General features: G+C 33.2%; 1 pseudogene; it reads left to right on the top strand.

Annotated features, from left to right (window-relative positions):
• Window positions 1-8250: 8250 nt before the first annotated feature.
• Window positions 8251-8673, top strand: LOC114105238 (RNA-binding protein 4-like; annotated as a pseudogene).
• The last annotated feature ends 446 nt before the right edge of the window (window positions 8674-9119 follow it).

The following is a 9119-nucleotide window of genomic DNA, read 5'->3' as shown; positions in this document are numbered from 1 at the left end:
GCTTAGAAAAGCCAAGTACCTTGTTTCACACCACAGTGGGTAGCTACTCTAGAGTCTATGCCTTCTGCAGACTCCAGCTAATACACAAATCTCCTTCTTCCATTACCCAGGTGGTTAATTAATCTACTTCAAAATGTATTGAATATGAGATGGAGAAAAGACCACCATCTCTATCCTGAAACAGAAAGGACCCCATTTTTATAGAGTTTTTTAAATGTATTCTTAGCACTATAGAATTTTATTTTTGTATTTCATCAACATCTTTGTTCCTTGTCAACTTCCAAACTTGCTACATTTGTTTTCTGAATTACTAGCAGTGGTATTGAGATCTATCACAAACCCTCCTTTCGCTTTGGGATGCACATGAGCTATCATTCAAACTAAAAATTAAAAGTTAAGAATATTAACAGTTCTAACAAGGATGGAGTCAGGGTGTGCTGCAGACACAGGACTTTGAGGATTAGCATCCACTTTTTAACTTTTGGTTCACTTTTAAGTTCTCTTTTTACTACCTTATTCCTCAGAACTACTTCTTGTAGAAACTGAGGAAATATTTTTGTATCTATTAGAAAAATAAGTAAATACACACTTACATATATACATACAAGTAAACAAAAAACAGTAAAACAAAATATGGGCTAAAAGTCTTTCCTTTGTTCTACTAGGCCAGCCTCAGCCTCAGCCTCAGTCATATGCCCCCTTGGGAAGGAAAAACCATATGATTTTTCATTCAAACAAACTCATTATAAAATCCAACATGTATTTACAATAAAACAAAATTTTCAGACTTTACTCATAAAAAGCATGTCCTTTGCCTGATAAAATGGCTATAGGCAAGATTTATAGCAGTAACCAAAAACCACTCCTAATGGTGAAACTTTGGGAGCATTCCCCCAAATCAATATCATACCAAAGGCATTAAGTTTGAGACAAACAACTAGAGAAATAATAATTGAAAAGTTAAAGCAAAAGTAATATTATGTGCAGGAAATATTATTTGCATGAAAAAGTGAAAGAGTATCTATAAACCATTAGGACTAATAAGAGAATTTAGAAATGTTGTGAATTATATTTAAGAATAAAACAAGAGCATTCATATTTATTATCAGCAATAACTAAGAAATGTAAAACAAAATATTCATAATAGCAACAAATGCATAATGCACTTAGGAATAATTAACAAATAGGTAAAATTAAATTCATCATATTTAAGAACATGAAATATAATCTAAGTAAATGAAGATATAAAGCATACATGATGTTAGATATAAAGTCATAATATGGAAGATGTCAATACTAAGTTAAAAATTCAATGAAATATCCATTTAAGTATCTTAATAAAATAAACTGATGTTGAAATTCACGTAGAACATAAGACATGATTAAAGTTAAAACCAAACCACAAATAGAAAATATTTGCTGTATATGCATACACATATATGTGTGTATATATATATACACACACATACATATATGACAAATGTTTAGCATCTAAATCATAAAATAAATTCAATATAATATGTATGAAACAAAACAATCCTTTTAATCCCTGGAAAATAGACAAAGGGTATGATCAGGCAATGCACATTTTAGGAAATCTAATAAACATGGAAAAGTTCTCAGCTTCTTTAATGATCAAGAAAATACAAAATTAAAACAATGAGACACCTGTCATAATCATAAAATTTCCAAAAATATACACTTTGGCAGTTCCAAATATTGGCAAGTTTCTAGGGAAACAAGGACTCAAAAATCATAGGTGATGAGTATACATTTGTATAACTGCTTTGAAGGGCAAGTATGTCTTTGAACTGTTCTGAAGCACAACATTATCTACTAAACTTGACACGTCTACTTTTAGGTATGTATTTACAGAGAAAAAACTTATCTACCTAGACCCAAAGTCATGTACCAATTGCTAATTACAACGTTGATTATAATGACAAAAATTAAGAGTGGGCAATTAATCTCCATTCATAGAGACACAGTGGTAGCTAAGTTGTAGTTTAAACACTAATATATTATAAAGCAATTAAAGTGAAATAACTAGAATTAAGTATAGTCCCATTGAACTGCTCCCATACCAATATTTAGTGAAATATAGGACTGTCATACAACATATGAATATTTTAATATCCACATAACGAATTTTGAACACACACACACACACACACACACATATATATATATCATGTTATATACTACACACATGCATATATGTATGTATATATAAATAAAATTTATGGATAAACATGTAATAAACATGGACTCCCAGAATATTTACAAAATTCATGATAGTAATTGGGGGAAGGAGAGGCAGAAATGGGGCTACAGGAAATAAATGTAACCAATCCACCTTTAAATAGTGTTTCTTTGATTAAGAATATGTCTGAAGTAAAAATAAGAAAAGGTTAATATTTATTAGTTTAGGTAGTAGAATCATAGCTATTCAGTGATCTAGCTTCTGTACTTTTTTTCTGTATCTTTTAAGCTTTAAAAAAACTAAAAATCTTTCCTGGATATTTTAAATATAACAATTATGGACTAAAGAAAAATAAAATGAAGGACCATAAAGTGAAATATCTACATATTTTGCATTCCTTTTTTTCCCCATAGCTAAATGAGTAAAGTGACTCTGTCAAATATCATTTGACCTTAATTTTATATTGGATCTGGAAGTTCATAAACATTTTTATTTATTTATTTATTTATTTATTTATTTATTTATTTATAGTTGTAGATGGACAGCCTGCCTTTATTTTTTTTTATTATTTTATTTTTATGTGGTGCTGGGGATCAAACCCAGTGCCTCACACATGGTAAGCAAGTGCTCCACCACTGAGCTACAGCCCCACCCCCATAAACATATTTTTATCTATCATTTAATGTCTTGATTCTTTTTAAATCAATAAAAAAGAAAGTATCTTTGGATAGCAACTTGACCATACTGCCTAAGAAACATCGCTTCACAAACTATTACTTCCAAGAGTCCTTGGCTTTACTTTTGTTGAATTCACCATTGAGTTCTATAATTCAGCAGAAATGTACTTGTTAAATTTAGAAATTCCAGAAGATCTTATATTTTTAAAAGCTTGTATTTAGCATATAAGCATGAAAACAGCCTCTCAGAAAACCTGCCAAAGCAACCACATCCAAGGAGGCCTTGCTCTCTCCGCCTTTGCTATGATTCTTTCCAGAGAGTCAAAGTCACTTTAATTAAATTGAAGGTACATCTTCTCCTTAAGACTAACACTATTTTATTTTATTTTATTTTTTTTTTCAGAGTAGAAATTAGAAGTTTATTAAAGGACAGCAGAAAAGACTTCTCCCGGAGGAAGAAGGGGACCCAAGAGGTGGAATCTGAGACTAACACTATTTTAAACATGGTAGCATTTGCAGCCAATCATAGCCTAATAACTAAGCCCTTGATAAAAGATTCTTCCCAAATGATAAGTTTTATAACCTAATAAAACTTAAGAAAAAAATTCTCAAATTCTTCCAATGGCTACAAATACCTAAATTAATCTGTATATCTCCCTTGAATATAATTTTGTGTTTTACTATTTCAAAATAAGCTTAAAATTTATGGAAATCATGTCACAAGAATAGTATAAAGAACGATTGGACATTTTACACATACACTTACATATATGCTATTATATTTTTTCAGAGCCATTGGACAGTAAATTGGACAGATATGAAGATTTTTTTAACTGCATACTTCAGTGTGTATTTCCTAAGAACAAGTATATCCATTTACGTAACCATAACAATTGAACATAGTGTCAATTTTAGGAAATCCTCATCGATACAATATTTTCATTTTATCTGAGCCTTATTAATATAATCTATTCCCATAACAATGTCTTCCATAAAAGGGTGGAGGTACAATCCAAAATTCCACATTTCCATTTAGTTGTCAAGTTTCTTTTTGTTTCCTTAAATTTGGACAATTCCTCAATTGTTGTTTTCTATTACCTTGACATTTTGAAAATTTTGAAGAGTTCAGGTCAATTATTTGCTAAAATATTTCTTAATTCGAGTTGATGTGATGACAGTGATCCTTGTGATCACAGTGACACATGCATCTGTAACAGAAATATCAGTATCTTTTGCTGCTCACTGTCTCTTTTTCCTACTATGCTTTTTATTTTCCTATTATACTTTGATTTATCCCTTTGAGCATTTCTGAATTGCTTTGGTTTGGATATATACTTTTCTAAAGTGTATAGTTGGAACTTGGTTTGTTAGCCGAATTGAAAATAATTTTTGTGTTTTAATTTGGCTAAGCTTATTCATATGTATTGATATGATTAATATCTTTAGTCTCAACTCTGCAATTTTACAATCTATAGCATTTGTTCTGTATTTTCTCAGCATTTACTCAGAATTCATCATGTTTTTATATGTTTCAAATGATTTTTTTTATGTCTTGATATTTGAAGAATGTCTTGGCTAAATATAATAAAATCCTCAGATTGCAAATCTCTTTCTTGAATTTCTTGAAACTACTGCCTTATTGTTGCTTTTCTTTAAGTTTCTTGCTTTTGCAACTGATTAGATCCTTTGTTTTAGAACCCTGGGATGTTCTTGAACTTTACAATCCAAAAGTTTTACTAAGATATGCCTCAGATTTAATCACTCACATTATGTAAGTTGAGAGTACCCAGCAGGCAATGTACAAATGCAAGTTTTCTTTTATTTTTGTAAAATCTTCATAGATTATTATTCTAAATCTTCTGTTCCATTGATTTTTTTTCTCCTTTTGGGGACTTCAGTTATTCATATATTGGATATTTGCCTTTTTTCCATTTTCCCATTCCAAGCACTTTTTCTGACCCTTTTCTTTCTTTAATTTTCATTCTTTTGGTGGTTGTTTTGATTTTCTTCATTGACCTTTATTACGTTTTTATTTATTATTTATTGAACAGCTTATGTCTCTTTTTCTAATTATTCACTTGCAAATAAAAAAACAAATGCTCATATAATGTCTTCCATAAAAGAGTGGAAGTACAATCCCAAATCCCACATTTCCATTTAGTTGTCAAGTCTCTTCGTATCTGCCTTGCTCTTAGAAAAGTTATTCAAGGCACATTTTTCTCATATTGTCAAATGTTTGAGGATGTCTGATTTAGTTCATGAGCTATATGACAGGGTTCTTCTGGTTTATGGTGGTTTTATTAGAGACAATTTTCATTGGGTAAAATGTTTTGATAAAATTCTGTTTTCTTCTCAATATAGATGAAGTGAGCTTGCATCTCTGCAGGAATGGTAGCCAGGAATGATAATCTGGGAGGTTTACAGAATCCCTTGTTCTAGATCACCCTCTTTTTCAGTGAAACAAAGCAGAATGCCTATTTTAGTGTTAGAGACAAATGGGAAAAGTTAGCATCTTTTTTTTCTTTCTTTTCTTTTCTTATTTGCCTGCTTTCTTTTTGCTCTATGCAGTTTCAAAAGGTTATTTTCCATGCTTTTTACTTTTATCTCTCCATAAGTGTTTCCCTAAAATTCTCTGTTTTCTTTTGTACATATTTTTAACATTTTGGTCTCTGAAAATATTGGGGTAGGAAGTTAAAAATAACTCTACTGAAGGCTAATGTTTATTTTTCTATTTATAAAGAAATTGAACTTTGCTGTAACTTGTAGTCATTCACAAGAATGGGATTTGCAGGGCTTTAATCATTAATTTAGCTCATTTTTATGCCTTTTAGAGGATTGTTGAGCCACTCAGATTTAGGTGTCTTCATTCATTGGCTGTTTCTTTGCATTCTTGATTCAATCTTTCAAATTCCCATTTTCGTTTTAAAAAATAAGATTTTAAGATATTAACCATGATAAGACATTTCTCAAAATATTAATTTACGTCATATTTTACAGATTTTAAACATTTTATTGTTAGCTTCAATTCATGTATGTGCAATCCACTGATGTTCAGCTGTCTAGTTATCCCTCTGTCAACTCCTCCTCTGGCTCTCACTCTCCAAATCTGTCATGTTTATAAAACAAGAAGCTCTACATAAAGTTCTTACCAAAAGTTTACTATGAATATTTAGGGATACCCTGCAAGAATATTCAGAGAATGTATGTCAGCTTCAATATTATACAAAAAAAAATCCATAAAAAATCCACAGAATCTCCATCTTTAAGACAAGCCAGTGACATGCTGATGATACCCATTAAACCCAGACTCATTTTTCTGAGGAAAGTATCATGAGATTCAACATTCCTTTGGTTGATTCCCTTGAGCTTGCATGCTTTAATATTGCCTATCCCCATCACTGTTCATTTCCCTGTATAGTAGACAGCATCCATACACCCTCAGCACTCACCATACCAATGCATTTCAATGGGACCAATGCCATAGGAACCAGAGTAAAGCTATTACTCAGAGCCCACCCAAAGTACCCACTCCCAAGAGAAACTCAATCACCCAGAAGCCTTGGTTAAAAAAAAAAAAAGTACCACAGCTTCCCTTGAGTAAAACAACACTGAGGCATAGTCTATACAACATTTCAGAGGTCCTCACTAGGCACTGAGCCCTACTTACCTATAGTAACAAAATACCCTTTCTTGGCTCACAGCCCCATTCCCAACCAGCACTTCCTGGAACATCTCTCAAAGAAATTACTTCCATTCAAGCTTCTGTCTCAGGATATGCTTTCAAGGAAACCAAACCTAAGACATACTTCCATGAATCCATAAATATTTATAGCGTGCTTCTTTCCCATGACTTGTAGTCCTACAATGAAGATGAAATAGGGTTATTTTTACCTTTTAGAAGATCAAGTTCTGTGGAAACGATCTCTAGATTTGTAGTCATTTATCTCCAGGGACTTAGATTCACTTTGAAAGTTCCAAAGTCCTCAGAAGTCATGGGAATAGTATTTAAATTGACCTGATTAAAGTGAGCTGCAGTAAATATCCCCAAGTAACTTCAAGTGGAAGCACATCTATGATCCGGCCCTTGGTAGGATAAGTAAACCATGAATATTATACTAAGAAAACACCAATCTGAACTCTGATACTCAAAAGTTAGGTAGTCTTAGAAAAGTCAATTTGCCTTTCTAACATCAGCTTTCTAGTAAGTAAAATGAGGAACCAAAATACTTTTTGAGGGCTTGCAAGTCTGCTTGGCTCTATGAAACTAAAATAGGTCTGTGAAATCCATTTGTTTCACATATATATCATTTTTTTTCATAAATATGTTTCTTGGAAATGCAATTTACCAGTAATGCCCTTTCTCAAAACCTATTTATAATTTCAAAGTTAGTCCTGATCAATCAAAGAGCTGAATTTCCACTGGAAGTTTTCACTCATCACTAAGCAGAAATTTTGGGGTGTTCTGTCCACCAAATTACCCACAACATTTTGGTGTTATTTTATTACTGAAAACAAGATGAGATCACACAGAGAATCCATATCTCTTGAGCAATCTAAATGTATGATCTGAATCTTCTCTAGGTACATAGCAGGTATTGCATAGAAGAGAAAGTTTTTCAACAGTAATTCCACTCCTTTTCAGATATGAACTAAGAAACTGAGCTTTGAAACCAGTTCCTCTTAAGTAGAACATATTGATCGAAGGATTGTCTGATTTAGAATGAAGAGAAAGGAATCAAAGTGAGCTAGGTAAACAGAAGGAATTAAACTTGATAATTTATCAGAGTGCAGACACATTACACCTTGAGAAGAAAGAGAGACAGCAAGACTAGAAAAAGGCAGGGCTGTGGAATGATTGGCAATCTTTAAACCACAGAAGTGAAAAGAGCTAACAACATCGTTAAAATCAGATCAAACACAGTTAAGAGCTGGGATTCAACTATACCACACTTATTCTACTCATAGAAATAAGTGCCCAGAAATTAAAACTTCACCTATGGCAACAGAATAAAAATAGGAAAACTACATGAAAATTAAACAAAGAGAAAGTCCTAATGAACTATTTCTAGGGGAAGACCTGGGGAAGAGTTTGAGGAGGAGTTTGCAATGTAGAACAAGAAGTATTTAATGAAGGAGAAGAATATAATGTGTAAAAGAATTAGTCTGCACCTGTAGGCTCAAAGAGAAAGACTGAAACCTTCTATTGCTTCTTTTGCTCATCAGATTAATTTTAGGTAATAAACAACATCTTTGCCATCTATACTGTTTTACTTGGTTTATTCATTATTTGCTTCTTATATAGAAATCCCAAGCAGCATCTGCACCACAAGGAAGATGCCCTGCTGATTTCCATGTGGCTGGGTTAAATTGGTAAAACGGTTTATTGTACATCTGCCCAGGGAGGCCACAAGCAAGAGACCCACTCAGTCCTCAAGCAGCAGGGAAGGTGTTAGAATGTGACATGACTTAAGAACTATGACTTTGTGAACATAGAAGACAAAAATGTCCCTTGAGTACGCTTTAAGCAATCTGTCCCACTACCAGCTTTCTGGAGTGAATATCAATGTGGAAGCCAATAGTAACAGCAAAACCTCAACAAAGTTGCTTTTGGGTAATATCAGTCCCACCTGTACCAACAAGGAGCTTCAGGCCCAGGTAGAAGAATATGGTCCAGTCATTGGATGTGACATCATGGAAAAGTATGTCTTTATATGCCGACAGCAAGCAGAGGATATAGTGTAGGCCATCAGGGACCTTGATAATACAGTTTCAACATGGGTGGGTGTCAGCTGAAATTTCCAGCTATGATTGTACATGAGCACATACACCAGTCTCTGGGATGTTCTCTGTTCTGTGCCTTCAGCCCCTCAGCAACTTTAGGCCTTAATTTACCTTGTTAAGTTCAGACCTTCCCATTTACTTTCCTTGCTCCTGCCATTTTCCTGTTCTTCCTTCCATTCAGTGCTTCTGGAGTTTCCCATTCATGCTGATTTCCCAGCAGCCTCATTGTTTGCAGAAACTGTAATTTCATGGCTAGCTCCTCCCTGTCTCCTGCTTCTAGCAGGTTAGATCTGGGCATGACCTTAGTGAGATTGTCACTGCTCCTGGAGCTCTTTGTGGCCCAAAGGCTAGACCTCTAGAATTGGGTCACTTTTATTCTTTCTGTTAAAAATAAACAGTTTTTAAGGAAGAGATGGAAGGAAGTCCCAAAATTCAGGAACTGTAGATAGTAAAAGGTG

The sequence above is a fragment of the Marmota flaviventris genome, chromosome 5, assembly GCF_047511675.1.
Source record: "Marmota flaviventris isolate mMarFla1 chromosome 5, mMarFla1.hap1, whole genome shotgun sequence".
Classification (NCBI taxonomy): domain Eukaryota; kingdom Metazoa; phylum Chordata; class Mammalia; order Rodentia; family Sciuridae; genus Marmota; species Marmota flaviventris.
Note: the sequence above shows the minus strand (reverse complement) of the source record. Positions and strands in the feature narration are given on the sequence as shown.